The sequence below is a fragment of the Hylobates moloch genome, unplaced genomic scaffold (assembly GCF_009828535.3).
Source record: "Hylobates moloch isolate HMO894 unplaced genomic scaffold, HMol_V3 SCAFFOLD_1, whole genome shotgun sequence".
In the NCBI taxonomy this organism is placed as follows: Eukaryota; Metazoa; Chordata; class Mammalia; order Primates; family Hylobatidae; genus Hylobates; species Hylobates moloch.
In genome coordinates, this window is record NW_026652276.1 from 119375659 (window position 1) to 119394975 (window position 19317).

The 19317-nt window shown below is 37.0% G+C and overlaps 1 protein-coding gene across 2 annotated transcripts in view; it reads left to right on the forward strand.

Annotated features, from left to right (window-relative positions):
* The window catches only part of ZPBP (zona pellucida binding protein), a 155005-nt gene that overhangs the window by 82972 nt on the left and 52716 nt on the right, over nucleotides 1-19317 (forward strand). The gene's annotated exons all lie outside the window — the stretch shown is intronic.

Sequence of the window (19317 nt, forward strand, 5' to 3'; positions counted from 1 at the left end):
AGCAGGAGGTGAGTGGCAGGCTAGAGTGAAGCTTCACTGTGTTTACAGTTCCCCCATCTCCATCGCTTGTATTACCACCTGAGATCTGCCTCCTCCTGTCAGATCAGATCAAGTGCAGCATTAGATTCTTATGGGAGTGCAAACCCTATTGTGAACTGTGCATGTGAGGGATCTAGATTGTGTATTCCTTACGAGAATCTAATGCCTGATAATCTGTCACTGTCTCCTGTCAACCCCAGATGGGACCTTCTAGTTGCAGGAAAACAAGCTCAGAGCTTTCACTGATTTTACATTATGGTGAGTTGTATAATTATTTCATGATTTACTACAATCTAATAATAATATAAACAAAGTGCACAATAAATATAATGCACCTGAGTCACCCTCAAACCATCCCCCACCCTCCCAGTCTGTGGAAAAATTGTCTTTCATGAAGCCAGTCCCTGCTGCCAAAAAGGCTGGGAACTGCTGGTCTAAGTCATCGATTCACATATTATCTTATATTTCCATTTAAAAAATTTTCTTAAGCATTACCTCTCTTCCTTGGGATAGGTTTTCTTCTTTTTAACTCTTGAAATAAGATTTAGGATTTGAGGCACCATGAAGAGAGCACTTAATCTTAATTTTCTTCTCTCAGTTTTTAATATGTGTGTACTGTGTTAAACATTAGTTATTACCTAACACATCTTTTACCCTCTACCAGTCTTAAACAGTCACAGACCCTGAGCTAGGATAATTTATTTGGAAATGGGGTTGGAATGTATGTTCAAGCATAGGGATTAGGAGTAGGGGAAGGAATCTGACCCATTTTATTATTTTCCCTGATGGTGGGCTCAAGATGATAATTGTTTGAGCTTTCTTATGTCATTTTTATTTATTCTTTTTTCTTTTACATTCAGGGGGTACATGTGCAGGTTTGTTACATGGGTAAATTCCACATCGTTGGAGTTTGGTGTACAAATGATTTTGCCACCCAGATAGTGAGCATAGTCCCTGATAGGCTGTTTTTCAACCCTCACCTTCCACCCTCAAGTAAGCTCTGGTGTCTGTTGTTCCTCTCTTTGCGTCCATGTGTGCTCAATGTTTAGCTCCCACTTATAAGTGACAACATGTGGTATTTGGCTTTCTGTTTCTACATTAATTTATTGAGGATAATGGCCTCCAGCTTCATTCATGTTGCTGCAAAGGACATAATTTAATTCTTTTTTTATGGCTGCATAGTATTGGTGGTATATAGGTACCACATTTTCTTTATCCTGTCTACCATTGGTGGGCATCTGGGTTGATTCTATGTCTTTGCTATTGTAAATAGTGGCAGTGAACATATACATCCATGTGTCTTTATGGTAGAATGATTTATATTCCTTTGGGTACGTGCCCCAGTAATGGGATTATTGGGTCAAATTGTAGTTCTGTTTTAATTTCTTTGTGAAATTTCCAAACTGCTTCCCACAGTGGCTAAACTAATTTACATTCCCACCAGCAGTATATAAGTGTTCTCTTTTCTCTATAACCTCACCAACATCAGTTATTTTCTGACTTTTTAATAATAGCCATTCTTAGTGGTGTGAGATGCTATCTCATTGCGGTTTTGATTTGTTTTTCTCCGATGATTAGTGATGTGCAGCATTTTTTCATATGCTTGCTGGCTCCCTGTATGTCTTCTTTTGAGAAGTGTCTGTTCATGTCCTTTGCCCTTTTGCTAATGGGGTTGTTTGTATTTTGCTTGTTGAATTAAGTACTTCATAGATTCTGGATATTAGACCTTTGTTGGATACATAGTTTGCAAGAATTTTCTCCCATTCTGTAGGTTTTCTGTTTACTGTGTTGATAGTTTCTTTTGCTGTGCAGAAGCTCTTTAGTTTAATTAGCTCCCACTTGTCTATTTTTGGTTTTGTTGCAATTGCTTTTGGAGACTTCATCATGAAATCTTTTCCAAGGCCTATGTTCAGAGTGGTATGTCCTAAGCTTTCTGCTAGGGTTTTTAATAGTTTAAATCTTTAATCCATCATGAGTTGATTTTTATGTATGGTGAAATGAAGGGATGAAATTTCAATCTTTTCTACTGAAAGGCAATTTTATCGCTATGCTTTATATAGAAACACAAAATAATTTTTAAAGCTTCCAAACGATGAAGCTTTCAGTACAAGAGATCTGTAGTTTCATTAAGTTCATTTGTTCCTTTTCCTCCCCAAATATCTGCTGTCTGACTTTTCCTGTCCCATGGAAACTTTTTTCTTTAAATGCAATATGTTTATCTTTCTTTCTTCTTCGGCACAGAAGTTTCTTATTTGGCTTGTTACAGCAAAATAAAGAACAGCTGGCACTTTTCTGTCTCGATGATAGTATAAGAACAGTATATTGGCATATGTAAAAAGAATTCAGAATTTGCAGGCAATGGTATTTTCACAAAAGCACCTTCATTTAAAAATCTGAAAAATTATTTGATGTATTTGTCTCATTGTTGGTCTCATTTGCCTTTCCACTTTAGTACCTTTTCATCGTGTGTTAGCATCTTATATATTATTAAATACAATCTTTTGATTTTAGGAAGATTTAAGTAACTGAAATTGTCTCCAGACTACAGTAAGGCCAAATTTACTTTGGCATACTTGTCCCGGTGATGTTGTATCTAGCTTTTGAAGATTTGTTCTAAATATGTTATATTAGGCCGGGAGTGGTGGCTCAAGCCTGTAATACCAGCACTTTGGGAGGCCGAGGCGAGTGGATTACTTGAGGTCAGGAGTTCGAGACCAGCCTGCCCAACATGGAGAAACCCCATCTCTACTAAAAAAAAAAAAAAAATAGGCCGGGCGCGGTGGCTCAAGCCTGTAATCCCAGCACTTTGGGAGGCCGAGGCGGGCGGATCACGAGGTCAGGAGATCGAGACCATCCTGGCTAACACGGTGAAACCCCGTCTCTACTAAAAATACAAAAAATTAGCCGGGCGTGTTGGCGGGCGCCTGTAGTCCCAGCTACTCGGGAGGCTGAGGCTGGAGAATGGCGTGAACCCGGGAGGCGGAGCTTGCAGTGAGCCGAGATCGCGCCACTGCACTCCAGCCTGGGGGACAGAGCAAGACTCCGTCTCAAAAAAAAAAAAAAAAAAAAAAAAAAGCCGGGCGTGGTGGTAGGTGCCTGTAATGCCAGCTACTCAGGAGGCTGAGGCAGGGGAATCACTTGAACCCGGGAGGCCAAGGTTGCAGTGAGCCAAGATCACACCACTGCACTCCAGTCTGGGCGACAAGAGTGAAACTTCGTCTCAAAAAAAAAAGAATAAATAAAAAATAATAAATAAATATATTTCTTAAGTGTACCATTTTCGTTCCACTCTTCTCTGTTTTGTCAATCATTATGCTAGTGCCGTACTTTCTTCATTATCTTTTGTCAGTAGTGTTTTTACCTCGATTTTTTGTCAAGGTTGTTCTGGATGTTCTAGGTTCCTTTCCTTTCCAAGAAAATTTAGAATCAGCTTGTATGTCAATTTTCTCAAAAAGGACTGCTTGGGTTAGGATTGGAGTTTCCTTGAAATTATCAATTTGCTGAGAAGTGCCATTTTAATAGTATTCAATCTTCCAATACATGAAAATGCTACATCTCTCTCTCTAGGTTTAAAAAATTAATATATATGACTATTTGGAGATGAGTAATATATTGTCTCCTCCTTCAGAGAAGTTCATGGGAAACTGGGAGAACCAACAGATAGACAGGTTACCTTATGTATGCAATGTAGCAGTTACTGTAACAGAAATAGATAAAGGATGATAGGATAATATATAATTGATTATTTTTTTTTCTGGAAGTTGAAGAAGAAAAACAATGCCACTGCCATATATAGCAGATGGTATTTACTCATTCATCCATTTATTTTAAGTATGTTTGCAAGTCAAGCTATCATAGTGTCATTATATTCAAATAATTGTATAATTACTTGACTCAGGTGTTCAGTTGAAAATCAGACCAAGTGGAGCTTGATTACAACCCAGAAAGTAATCTGTTGAGTCTTTCATATTGGGGTCATCCCTGACATATCACTCTTAAGAAAGATGACTAATATTCCCTAATATTAAAAAAATGATTTTAATTGGGTAAAGTTTATATTGGAAAATTCATAATCCATTTTTCATCTCTTTACAATATTATTAATAAAAATTAGTCTTTGAAAGGAGAAATGCCATTGTCTTATGTTTTTCAAAATAGACTATTATTACCTAGAATTGGAAATAGTGTAATAATGAATATAAGAAGAGATTTGCTACTGATGGCTTTACACAGAAATTTTATTTGCAATATATTTATGTTTGTGTAATGTTGAACTTCTGTACATGCCAAAAGAACTTCATTACATGGTGGTCTCCTTCATGAGCTCTTCCATGGAAATTACTCTATTCTTTACAGTCAGAGAAATGTGATGCCTTTCTTCAATCAGTGTTACATTATGCAGGTTTTTATATTTCTCTTTTTCAACTTCATACATCAAGTGACATTATAACAACTATACTGTAAAATAATTTAAATAACTATATCATAAAATAATAGGGCTTGGGTTGGAACAGTCTTCTATGTAATAATTTTATCTCTGAAGAATTAAATACATCAATCTGAAAAAAATTATCTTCTTTTTGCAATTTTTAGTGTAAAGGTCTTATATGTCATTTGGGTTAAATTTATTCCTAAGTTTTTTGTGGGGGTTTTGGATGCTATTTTAAATGGAATATTAAAAAATTCACTTGCTAGTTATTTCAATTTTGAGCAGATATTTTCATATTATCATTGTATCATGCCACCTTGCTAAATTAACTTGTTAATTATAGAGTTGTTTTACAGATTACTGAGGATTTTCTATGTAATCTATCATGTCATCTGCAAATAGATACAGTGTTACTTCATTATTTTTATTTTTGTACATTTTATTTATGTATTCCGTTTTCTCTGAATACCTGTAATCTACAGCACAACTTTGAATAGATGTGGCAAGAATGGGCGTCCTTTTCTTTCTCCTGATCCTAAAGGGGAAAGTACCATCTAGTATGATGCACCCTCTGGGTTTTCATAGATACCTTTTATCAGAATGAGGAAGTTCTCTTCTATTCCCAATTTACTGGGAGATTACCTTACAAATGAGTGTTACATTTTTCAAATTTTTTTCTGATCTTGTTGAAAACAACTTATATCTGTATTACATTTGTTAATGTTTTATTAAGGATTTATATATATAAGTTATATGTCATGTTATTTTTTGTAATGTCTTGGTCAGGTTTTGATATTTGGACTATACTGGCCTTGAAAAATGACTTGTAACTGTTTCCTTCTCTTATATTTTCTGAAAATATTTTTAGTTATTAGTTTACTTTCCTTAAGATGTTTGATAGAATGCACTAGTTGAAGCACTGGGTCCTGTGGTATTCTTTGTGGGTAGGTTTTCAATAAGTAATTATATCTTAAGTACATGTAGGGATATTTGGATTTTCCTGTTCATTTTGTTGACTTTTAGTGAGTTGCATGTCTCAAAAATCTCATATGTTGGATCCAAACTGTCAAATTTTCCTGGCATGAAATTGCTTCTAATATTATCTTTCTGATATTTGTAAGATTTGTAGTGATTATCTCTCTTTTCTGATATGTTGAGTGGTATGTGTTCTCTCTCATTTTCAGTTTTTTTTCCTAATTTCCTTCTTTTTTTTTCTTTCTGTTTTGAGACGGAGTCTCACTCTGTCGCCTAGGCTGGAGTGCAGTGGTACAGTCTTGGCCCACTGCAACTTCCGCCTCCCAGGTTCAAGCGATTCTCCTGCCTCAGCCTTCTGAGCAGCTGGGATTACAGGCACATACCACCATGCCCGGCCAATTTTTGTATTTTTAGTAGAGACTGGGTTTCACCACGTTGGTCAGGCTGGTCTCAAACTGCTGACCTTGTGATCCGCCCGCCTTGGCTTTCCAAAGTGCTGGAATTACAGTAATGAGCCACCATGCCCGGCCCCTTCTTTCTTTTTGATTCTTGAGTTATTTAGTAGTGGGTTGCTTAATTTCCAGATTTTGGGAATTTTTCCTAATATCTTATTATCAATTTCTAGTTTAATTCTGTTTTGGTTAAAGACATACTCTGTATATTTTAAGTCCTTCTGAATTTATTCAACATGCTATCTAGCCTTGTGGAATATATTATGTACATATTAAAATACTCTGTAGATGTTGGGTGTAATGTTTTATAATTAACTAAAAGTGGATGATAGTGTTGTTCAGATCATCTCTGTCATGGGTTGGCAAATTTTCCTTGTGAAGGACCACATAGTAAATATTTTAGACTTTGTGGGCAACATGATTGTCTGTTCACTTTGTTGATTATTTCCTTTGTTGTGCAGAAACTTTTTAGTTTAATTAAGTCCCATCTGTTTATCTTTGTTTTGTTGCACAATTCCATGTGGAACTGTGAGTCAGTTAAACCTCTTTCCTTTATAAATTAGCCAGTCTCAGGCATGTCATTATTAGCAGTGTGAGAACAGACTAATACACTCTCTCTACAAAAAATTAAAAATTAGCCAGGTGTGGTAGTGTGTGTGCTTGTAGTCCCAGCTATTTAGGAGGCTGCCTCAGTTGTGCCACTGCATTGCAGCCTGGGTGACAGAGCAAGACCTATCTAAAAAAAATACATGCATACATTCATACAAAATAAATATTAATACTTGAGGATAACCCTCACAGTTCTGAGGGCTCACTCTATAAAGCTCTCTCTTCTCTTTTACATTTTACTACTAACAATAGTCATGTTGGCATTCCCAGATTCTAATTTCCATCTTTTCAAGTCGGGGGTCCTCCTGGGTTTCCCATCATTACCACAGCTAAAACTTGTTCAAAGTAGTAAGGTAAAGTATTCAGACACCTCACCTCATTTGTTTTGTGCTCTTTAGGAATGGATTATTCTCCTTCATTGCAAGATGCCCAGTGTGTGTCTTGTAAACTATTGTTTCATATATTTTGTCTGATTTTTGTTTTTATCGAGTGGCAGTCCCTGTTACTCATTCTTGGCCGGAGGCAGAAGTTCTTAGTAATTTTATGTTCCTCGCATTACCAGATACAAAAAAGAGGAACAGGTTTTCTTAAGTTTTTTTCTCCCACCTATATGTATAACAAATGAAAAACTGATGGGAGTGGATAGAATAAGGAAAAGATGTTCAATTATTTCTTCCTTATATTGTTTAAAGTTTTTGTCTCAAAGCATTAAAAAGCCTTCAGGAGAAAATTTTAGGTTTCTGTCATAGCAAATACTGTACAACTCATAAGGTGAGGTTCTTTGAAGTCTCTGATTTTATCATGGTAAAATTTTGTGGAACTTCCCCAGAAGTTTCATGTTCTTCACTTCTGCACAATAAGATGAAAGATTAGTTTATTAGTTTGCTAGGGCTGCTGTAGCCTATAACATAGACCAGGAGGCTTAAACAGCATCAATTTATAGTCTCAGTCCTGGATGCTAGAAGAGCACGATCAGGGTGTTGGCAGGGTTGGTTTCTGCCAAGGGCCTGTCTATTTGGCATGCAGATGGCCATGTCTTCACATGGTCTTTCCTCTTTGTATGTATGTCTGTGTCCTTAACTCCTCTCCTTATGAGAACACCAGTCATTAAATTAGGGCCTACTCTAATGGCCTCATTTTACCCTAATTACCTCTTAAAAGGTCCTATCTTTAAAGGCCTATATCTTTTGCATATCTCCAAATACCATTACATTCTGAGGTACTGGGTGTTAGGACTTCAACATATGAATGTAGGGGCGGGGGCATGAATCAGCTCATTGCAGCTTGGGTCATCAAAATATAAAGAACAATTTATAGGATTTTTATTTTTCTTTTATTCCATACAAAATACTATAATGCTGAGCATCATTCAAATACTACCTGTACTGCTTCCAGATGGTGAATGAAGCTGAGATTTGCTGGGTTAATGCAGTATGCTTTGTAGTGAGATAGGTATAAAGAAGTTTCGCTTTCAGTCCAAAGTTACTGGAGAACAGGTAGCAAGGTAGGGAGACCTGCATTGGAGGTCATCAGATGCTTTTCATTGCTTTTCCTTAAAATAGAAGTTATGGACCTTCTCTTATATTATTTGATACTTTTAATTGCAGATCTCTACTTAATAGGAATATAAATCAAGTTGGTTCAGTCATCAAAAAATTCTTTAAACAAGTGCTTTATTCATCAAGTATTAAATTTTATTTTCTCTCAGAGTATTTAATTGACCCTGGGAAAGGGACATACATGTCTAATCATTTCTTTAAGAAAAATGATCAACATCTATTTCCTTGGGAATGAGAAATCATCACAAAACATATTTGATTCTTATTTATTGACAGGTTTGCAATTAATTACTAAGGCTTAAAATGAGAATATTAAAATTCAAATATGTATTTTTTATATCCTCATTTTTGACTACTTTTATTTGTACAGTTTTCATAGTAGTTGCTTTATAAATTTTAATATCTATACATACCTTATCACAGTCTACTGGTATTGATATTTTACCACTTTAAAAATAAAGTGTAGAAGCCTTACATCTATTTACTTCTATCTACCTTCCCTATTAAAAAAAAATAACTAATTTCCTCTGTGTACGTCAAGCACATCAGGTGGGATATAATTTTTGCTTCAAAATTTGGTGAGAGGAAAGATAGATTATTATCCTGTGGTTTTTATGTGTCAACTTGACTGGTCTAAAGGATGCCCAGTTGTAGCTGGTACACCATTTTTTCTGGTGTGTGTAAAAGGGTGTTTCTGGAAGCGATTAGCATTTGAATTGTTCGACTGAGTAAAGATTACCCTCACTAATGTGGGTGGGCACCATCCACTCCACTGAGAACTTGAATAGAACAAAATAGAAGAAGAAGGGAGGATTTGTTTCTGTTTGAGCTGGAACATCCATCTTCTCCTTGCCTCAAACATTAGTGCTCCTGATTCTTAGGCCTTAGGACTTGGATTGGGACTTAGACCATTATCCTTTGGTTCTCAGACTTTTGGACTTGGACTGCAATTTACACCACTGGCTTTCCTGGTTCTCCAGCTTGCACATGGTAAAGTGTGGGACTTCTTGTCCTTCATAATTGCGTGAACAAATTCCCATAGTAAATCTTGGAGATCTACTCCTTGTATTATATATATGAAATAATATTATACTGGCTACAACTGGGCAATCTTTGGCGCAGTCAGCTTGACACATAAAAATCACAGGATAATAGACTATCTTTCTCCTCACCAGCTTTTGAAGCAAAAATTATAACACCACCACATTATATATGTATGATATATATAGTGTATATATATATATATACACACACACATATATAAATATATATACAGACACACATGCATATATATATATGGAGATTTATTATAGGAATTGGAGAGTTATTAATATACATGTGTGTCTGTGTATGTATGTATATGCAGCAGGTTGAGTATCCCCTTACCCAAAATGCTTGGGACCAGAAGTGTTTTGGGTTTTGGATTTTTTCAGGTTTGGGAATATTTGTGTTAAAATTACCAGTTCAGCATTCCTAACTCAAAAATACAAAGTTCAAAAATGCTACGATGAGCTTCTTGCCAGGACTCAAAAAATTTTGGATTTTGAACGATTTCAGATTTCAAATTTTCAAATTAGAGATGCTCAACCTGTGTGAGTGTGTTTGTGTGTGTGTGCATTTGTGTGTGGTGTGCACACAAGTACACTATTGTATTTCTCTGAAGAACCCCAACTAATACTGTTTTTGGTAACAAGAGTGGTTCTAGAGGAACAGAATTTTACGGGTAAGTTTTCTGAAATAGTTCTGGAGTTTCTGGAATTGGCTCTCTAGTCTTACTAGATTTAAAGATACTAATCACTCTGATTCTCATCTGATTCTGGAGTTTCTGGAATTGGCTCTCTAGTCTTACTAGATTTAAAGATACTAATTACTCTGATTCTCATATTAAAGAGAGCACTGAGAGTCTGTAGCGGGAAGTATTTATTGAGATGTGAAAATTACGTACTGTGGATACCTGTAGTCAACCACTTATAAGAAGCAAGGAGCCTGGTGACTCTGTATGATACTTCTGAACATTTTTGAAAATTTATGGAATTCAATGATATTTCTTTTTTTTTCCTAATGTCACTGGACAAAATAGTAAAAGGAAAGGATTAGCTCAGATATTTGAATTCCCAGCTCAAGTATATAAATGGCTTTAGACGTTCCAGGTGTGCCCTGAAGGTGAGAGTCTTATTTCCTATAGCTGCAGGGCCAAAAATCAATTGCAGGACCCCATCCTGTGACTGGCCAAATTACAAAGCAAATTGAACTCTCAGCTTCACAGGGTATCTACTGTTAAAATAAGGGCATTTAGGCTGGGCGCAGTGGCTCACACCTGTAATCCCAGCACTTTGGGAGACCAAGGTGGGTGGATCACGAAGTCAGGAGTTCGAGACCAGCCTGGCCAATATGGTGAAACCTTATCTCTACTAAAAATACAAAAATTAGCTGGGTGTGGTGGCGTGCGCCTGTAGTCCCAGCTGCTTGGGAGGCTGAGGCAGGGGAATTGCTTGAACCCGGAAGGCAGAGGTTACAGTGAGCTGAGATCACACCACTGTACTCCAGCCTGGACGACAGAGTGAGACTCTGTCTCAAAAATAAATAAATAAATAAATAAATAAATAAATACATACATACATACATACATTTAATTGAGAAAGAATGGGATCCTTTAAGGTGGGATGGGGACATTTTGCAAGCCCCTGATGAAACTGAAAATATGGAGCCCCTAAATTCTGATGAGTCTTCTTTGCCAGCACAAGTGGCTTCTCTAACCACAGTGGAAGTGGCTTCTTCAGCCCTGATGACTGTGGTGTTCCATCTACAGTGGGGCCTCCCTTCCAATGGTGGTATCTGCCTTTCCACTTCTCTCTGAGGTGACTAATCCTACATTGCCTGAGGACATGGTAATGGCTTCCCCCGAGGCAGTTGTCGTGCAAGAAAATGCTGATTTTCCTCAGGAAACAACACTTAATACCTCCCTTTGCTTCTGGACCTGTAATTGGGTTCAAGTCCTAGAAGACCCTTAAACGTGAGGCACAAAGTATGACCAATGAAGGAGGTGGCCGTACTTCAAAATAACTACTTAAGTTTTCTAATTTATGCAAGTAGGAATCTAAGGAAAATGTGTGTGAATGAATATTAGAGCTATGGGGTATTAGATATTAAAGGTGGATCAGGCCATATTTACTGATATGGGCTCACTAAGCAGACATTCTGCAGTTAATATCGCAGCTCATGGAGTTAGAAGGTGTCTAACAATTTGGCTGATTAGCTGAAACATGGGTCAAAATATGGCTGGCTCACTGTAAGTGAATTAGAAATGCCTGATCTCTCTTGGTTAATGTAGACAAAGGAATTCAAAGGTTTAGGGAGATTGGAATGCTAAAGTCAATTTGTGATTTAAGAGCTACTCACTCACATCAGTAGGGCTCAGAAGACATATCGTTCACCAATGCTATGAAAAATAAATGTGGAGCAGAGCCCAGCATCCTTGAAGAACTCAATAGTTAATTGCTCTTCTCTGTAGGCTAGACTTTATAGTGGGAAACAAAATCAATCAATTGGAAGCCTAAATGCAACGGAAGTAATTGGATTCAGAGTTAATAGTAATTTAGCAGAGACTAAGTGAGAAACTCAACCACCAAAGGCAAGGTGGGCATAGTAACCCTAAGGGACAGCAGAGTCAAGGCAGCCATCAGCATAGTCTGACATATGCAGACCTATGGCATTGGCTAGTTAATGATGATGTTCCTAGAAGTGAAATAGATGAGACACCTACTAAATTGCTACTTGATCTGTTTAGGTAGAAAAGTTCCAGGTCAAATGAACAAAGTCTGACTCATAAAATAAAAGCAGAAGATCAAGTCACCTCAATCAGTTCCTAGGCTTGAGCCAGTTTACAGACTCAGACCACCTTGAATTGGTGGCTGGATGCCCTTGTGAAAAGACCCTAGTAAACAACCAAAAATTTATACTGTTAATCTTTCTTCCAGCTTTCCCTAATGGGACTTAATGACCTTTTACTAGGGTAACTGGGTACTGGGGAAAAGGAAATGATCAGATCTTCCAGGGACTCATGGACTTGACTCTGAACTGACATTGATTCTAAGACTCAAAATGTCCCTGTGGCCCTCCAGTCAGAGTAAGGATGTGTGGAGGTCAGGTAGTCAGTAGAGTTTTAGTTCAGGTCCATCTCATGGTAGTTCCATGGGTCCCCAAACCCATCCTGTGGTTACTTCCCCAGTTCCAGATGCATAATTGGAACAGACATATTTAGCAGCTGGGAGAACCCCTGCAAAGTCTTGTGACCTGTGGAGTGAGGGCTATTATGGTGAGAAAAGCCAAGTGAAAGCCATTAGAGCTGCCATTATCTAGGAAAATAGAAAGTCTTTAATGCATAATATTTGTTCATATTGACGCGATACATGTAATATATTGTTAAATGTATAGAATGCATAATGATCAAGTCAGGACATTTACAATATCCATCACCTCGAGGATTTATTAATTTAATGTGTGGGAATACTTGAAGTCCTTTTTGAAATATAAAATGCGTTGTTGTTAACTATAGTCACCCTACTTTGCCATAGAACATTAGAATTTGTTCCTTCTGTCTAACTTCATGTTTGTATCCATTAATGAACCTCTCTTCACTGCCCACCCCCACTCCCTCTTCCCACCTTCTGGTAACTGTCATTCTACTTTTTACCTCCTTGAGAACAACATTTTCGTTCCCACATATGAATGAGAACATGTGATATTTGTCTTCTGTGACTGGCTTTTTTCACGTAACATAATGGTCTCCAGTTTTATTCATGTTGTTGCAAATCACAGGATTTCATTCTTTTTGTGGCCAAATAGCATTCCATTATGTGTGTATACCACAGGAAAATAGTAAATTAAAGCAATGCTGCATTCTTGGGAGGATTGCAGAGATTACTGCCATCATCAAGGACTTAAAAGATGCAGATGTGGTGATCCGCATTTATCTCTCCTATTTGGCCTGTGGAGAAAATGGATAAATCTTGGAGAATGACTGTGGATTATTTTAAGGTTAACCAAGTGGTGATTCCAGTTGCAGCTGTTATACCAAATGTGGTTTTATTGCTTGGGCGGATTACAACATCTCCTGGTACTTGATCTGTAGCTGTTGATCTGACAGATACCTTTTTTCCATCCCTGTCCATAAGGCCCACCAGAAGTAGTTTGTTTTCAGCTGAGAAAACCAGCAATACACCCTCAGTGTCCTCCTCAGAAGAATATCAGCTCCCCTATGTCATAATTTGATTGTCAGAGATCTTGATCACCTTTCCCTTTCACAGGAGATCATGCTGGTCCATTATGATGACATTATGCTAAGTGGAGATACTGAGTGAGAAGTAGCAATTACTTTAGACTTATTGATAAGACATTTTATGTGTCAGAGAGTGAGAAATAAATCTGATTAAAATTTGGGGACCTTCTACCTCAGTGAAATTTCTAGGGGTTCAATGGTATGAGGCCTCTTGAGATAACACTTATAGGGCGAAGGGTATGTTGTTGCATCTGGGTCCTCCTTCAATCAAAAAAGGGGTACAATGCCTAGGAGGCTTATTTATATTTTACAGGCAATATATTCCTCATTTGGGTGTGTTACTCTGGCACATTTACATAGTCACCTGATAGCTGCTAGGTTCGATGGGCCCAGAACAAGAGAAATGGATCTACAACAGGTCTAGGCTGTTACACAAGCTTATGTGCCATGTAGGCCATATGATCCAGCAAATCCGATGATGGTTGAAGTATCAGTGGCTGATAAGGATGCTGCTTGGAGCCCTTGACAGGCCCTAATATGTGAATCATATCACAGACCTTTAGAATTTTGGAGCAAGGCCCTGACATCTGCCAATAATTACTCTCCTTCGGAGAGACAGCTTTTTCTACAGGGCCTTAGGAAATATTGAATGCTTGACCATGGTCCACCAAGTTACCATGTGACCTGAGCTACCCATCATGAACTGGATGTTATTTAACTCACTAAGCCATAAAGTTGATCATGCACAGCAACACTGTTATCAAATGGAGGTGGTATTCACTTGATTGGGCCTGAGCAGACCTTGAAGCACAAGTAAATTAATGAAGAAGTGGCTCAGATGCCTATGTTCCCCATTCCTGCTATGCCGCTTCTCTCTCCCAGTCTGAATCTATGGCTTCACGGCGAGTTCTCTATGATCAGTTGACAGAAGAAGAGCTCAGGCCTGGTTTACAGATGGTTCTCAGCAATATGCAGGACCACCCAAAAGTGGACAGCTATTGGACTACAGCCTCCTGCCTGGGACATCCCTGAAGGACAGTTGTGAAGGGAAATCTCAGTGGGGAAAACTTTGGGCAATGCATCAAAACTGTGCAATTGGAAAGAATAATGGCCAGATGTGAAATTACATATTAATTCTTGGGCTGTTGCCAGTGGTTTGACTGGATATTCAGAGACTAGGGAAGATGATGATTGGAAATTTGGTGACAAAGATATTTGGAGAAGAGGAATGTGGAAAGACCTCTCTGAATGGGCAGAAAGTGAAGATTATGTGTGTCCCATGTGAATGTTCATGGATGACTACAGCAAAGGAGAATTTTAATAAGGCAGGGGATGGGATGACCCCTTTTGTGGATACTAATCAACCTTTCTCCTCAGCTACCACAGTCATGTCCCAATGTGCTCATGAACAACACGGCCATGGTGGCGGGCATGAGATTATGCATGGGTTCAGCAATATGGATTCCCATTCACTAAGGCTTGTATGACTGTGGCCACCATTAAGTGCCCAGTCTGCCAACAACAGAAACCCACACTGAACCCTGTTACATGGCACCATTCTTCATGGTGATCAGCCAGCTACCTGGTAACATGTTGATTACATTAGGCCCCATTCATCAGTGAATAGGAAGATTTTTGTTCTAAGTATTTCTTATTTAATGTTGTTACAAATATTTTTAAATTTTATTTTACAATTCGTTGTTTTTAATATAAAGAAAAACATTTATTGTTCATAGAATATAGTTGGTGACTGCTTTTCAATCCAGTTGACAATCGTTTCATTTTAATTGGAATGTTTAAATCAATTGCGTTTAATTTAGTTATCAATATATTTGGATTTAAATCCAACATCTTGTCATTTCTTTCTGTTTTTCCTATCTGTTCTTTGTAGCCCTTTTTCTTTTATTTTGCCTTCTTTAGATTGTGTCTTTTAAAAAATGATTCCTTTTCATAGCTCTACCTTGGTAGTTTTCTTTATTATTTACATATCACAATTATTATTCTATATGGATTGATTTTCAGCATTCTTTTATGTATAATTTATCCTGGTTTTCTGTTCTTCACATTTTCCTCTTTTAAATGATTAAACTTTTTTTTACCTTATTTTTCTGTTGTTTGATGTTGTACACTTTAAATATTTATTTTAGTGGTTTTGCTTCAAGTTTTAACATATATACCAGGCAGCAGTACTGAAAATTAGTTTATTTTACACTCCTGAAATAGACAAGGCCTTAAGAAACTTTAACTCTCCTGACTTGCTTTTATCTTTCATTGTTTTAGTTTCTAGTATTTTAGTTCTATTCTTTTTATTTTTCTACTTGTTATTATTTCAGAATATCAGTGTCTGTTTAGATTTACCCACAATTTTGTTTATTTATTTGCTTTTCTTCATATATTTTAGTCCTTCCTTCTCATCATTTTTCTTCCAGAATTTATTGTGCCTCCCAGATCTGAGGATTCATTGGCTGTCAGCAGTTAAGAAACATTTTCAGCCAGAATTGTTTTGAAAATTCCCTTTTCTACATTTGCTTTTCTGTTCAGTGGTACACTTGCAATAAATGCATTTTATGTAAATTATATGATATCTCAATGAAGTTATCTAAAATAATGAAATTTCTATTCACTATAATTTGGATTTTCTCATTGATTTCTCCATCTCTCTTATGCTATTGTAATATTTTTTTTCTAGCTGTTTATGTTTTTCATGTTGAATATTATCTTCAGATATTCATTGTGTTTCATTATTGTGGCTACATTTAGGTCTAATCTGCTGCTAAAGCTGTCCATTTAATTTTTAATTTCACTCCATTCATTATGTGTTTTCAAATAGTTTATTTTTCAAATGTGTTTTTTCTCTTTTCATGGTATAAATTCCCTTATGTTCTCATTTCCATTTTAAGCTCATATATTTTAAATATACTTTTAAAATCATTTTGTATTTTATGTAACTGATATTCAGTTATCTGAATTGCTTGATGATCTAATTTGGCTGGTGTGGCTTTGATGTTTCTTCATTTCACTATTTACTTCATAATTCTGGTTGATAAAGCCATGCTTTTTAGACCTTTATCAGTAAGTAGATAGCCACTTTGGTCTAAGAATTCATACTGGAGTTTTCCTCCTCCAACCTCTCTACCCTCCCTGCCTCTACCACCCTCTAAGAATCCTTGTTTTCTCCCCTTTGTAATCAATTTTATTTTCTTTGTCCACTGTGAATTAGGGACATAGCTATCATTAGGTTTGTAGTTTTCTCCTCAGTTTTAGCTCTCATCTCCTTTTCCTTCTTTCTCTCCCTTCCTACATTCTTGCTTTTCTTTTTCCCTCTTTCCCTCTCTTTCTTCCCTTTCTCCCACCCTCTCTTACTGTAGAAATGTGTCTACACAAAATCTTTGTTTCAATTAGGTGATTTTTGACGGGAGGTTTTTTCAGGGTATCTAGGACACCACAAGGTTAAAAATAGACATATTTTTCCTATTTTTAAATTTCATTTCTACCTGCCCACTCTGTCTCATCTGCTTTTTTCAATGAGAAATATACTACTTAAAAAAAACTTAATATGCCAGTTTACATCCCTAATAATTTCAAAATATGAATTATAATTTGTCTTTAATCTTTCTTTTGAAGAGCCTAATTTTCTAGTGCAAGTTTCAGTTTCTGGAGAAAAAACAAAGTGAAGAGTGGATTGTTTTGCTTTTTGCTTCAGGATTGAAGTTGTCCCGACATTGCAAAGTGAAAATTTTCTGATCTGAAGTTTTAGGATTGATTATGTTTCTTAGGAGTGAATTCCAACTTTCATAGAATTCAAATTATATAACCCTTACTTTCTTCCTCATTCCTTTGCTTTTGCTCTCAAATTTAGCTCTATCTCATATATCTCTGCCTAATTCAGTAATATGAGATCACATTATTCCTGTTCTGATGTTCCTAACAAGAGGGGGACAATTTTGAGTTTCTGGTTAATCATTTTTTATAGTTATCTGTAGAGACTTTATGTTATAAAGTCTGTACACCCCTATCTCTTATTTGCATTCTGAGCATCAAAATAATCTCTTTCCTACAAAAATTCACATTTCTCTCCAGTTCATTCAAGACAACTTTGTGTTTCCATCTCCTTTTTAAAATTATTTTTCCAACCCCTTTTGATTATTACAGTCATTTATCCCAGAGATTCCCAAATATAGGTGTTAATCAGAGATATTCAAAGGACTCTATTTTATAGGTATAATATCTGTAACACCTTGTAAATACTAGTTCTCCCCTAGTGGATATTTGAGCCCTAGTTGGACTATAATCCTGTATGATATCTGTTGCCTATCCTAAAACACCCATAATGCTAGTTGATGCCCTCTTATTAGACTAATTAGTTAACTAATCTTGTTATCTAATCTTGTTAGACTTCTTGTTAGGTGTGTTAGACCAATCTAGAACATATATTAAAGCGGTTCCAGTCGTATTTATTCACAATGAGCTTGGCATGGCCAGTAGGACAGATTGTAGTAATTAAAATAAGCTGTTCATTTTCATGCAAAAATGTGTATATTTTACAGATTGCTCATTGTTGAAACAGTAACAGTTTTTTTGTTGTTTCCTGAACCATTGACCAATTATTGTAAAACATAGTTCCCCCCATATATACTTAATCCCTCTATAAAGCTTTTCTTTTCAGGGGACGTTTTTTTCAAAGGAGTCCCAGGGTTGCAGGGTGCATTCCAAAGGGGCACAGACTGAAGATGAATGGCTACTCATCTAGAAAGAGGGGAGCGACTCATTCCAGTTTTCCTTCTCTTCCTAGTGAATATCCAGGGTATACGAGGGAGAGAAAGTGAGGCATCCCTCTTTCTTTCATCCGTCCTTGTATCCCTGAGTCTGGTGACTGCGACAGGGTGCTGTCCATGGGTGTCAAAGTGGCTTTCACCCATATTAACAGGGGGTGCCCAAAGGGGTGGGAATATCTGCTCTTACCCACATATGCTCTATCCCCTCTGCTGTCAGTAGCCTTTGAGTTTTCTAGACCTCATTTATGTCATGGATACTAGAATGACATTTATCCATGAAACAGGAGGCTTGGCTTAGTCAGCAGGAATTAGTGATTCTTACCTGCTCTGTGCCTTTTAACTTCCATTATTGTCTGCCTCTGGATCCTTTAGATCCAGTTTTCTTTCCTAGGGCTTTGACCTGAAGCTTGGAATTGAATTTGGGACAAAAATGTGTTTTGGGGAGACTGCATGGACTCTTTATCATAAGCTGAATGCTAAGATGAAGCTGTAAAATTGAGTCCTCTTCCAGCAAGGGAGAGAAAAGGATATCCTGTGACATGCCAAGAAAACTGGTGGCTATAGTTATGCTTGCTAAGGTTTGGGTGATGGGTCTTGACTTTGTTTGGCTCCCTTGATCTTGCTTTCCCAAAAAGGAAAACTCTGGGTAATGGGCACCCTATTTATTCCTATCACCTGGCAGGATTTTCAGGATAATTGCTCAGAACTAGAATATTGATCCAGATTTTTACATTACCCATACCCTTTTTTTCCTTCTGGTCTGCAGTCAGAGATTACTGGTTGGTTCACATGAATAAGCAGGGTTACTCTAAAATGTAGGCAAAAACTTAAAAGCAACTAATGAGTGTAGATTTTGATGACAAATGTATGATAAGTTTTGAAACAGAATTTCTCTCTCTCTAGTCCTCACTTTTGTTAAAAACAAATCATGATAGGACTAACTTGTTTGCAAAATAGACTTTAGTCTTATACTTGGCTTGATTATTTGCATAAAGTGCAGCAAGAATAATTATTTTTACATAGACCTTTTAGATTTGCTTTGATGGAACTCTGTTCCACAAGGAATCTCAGATAGGACTTTCTAAAGCCAAGCCCAGCCATGGGTTTGTACCCTCAAACCTGTGAGTTGGGCAAACTCCTCTCTTCTTGAGGTCCCTAGAGCATGGGGTTCCCAGGCCTGTTAGAAACTGACATTCTTTAC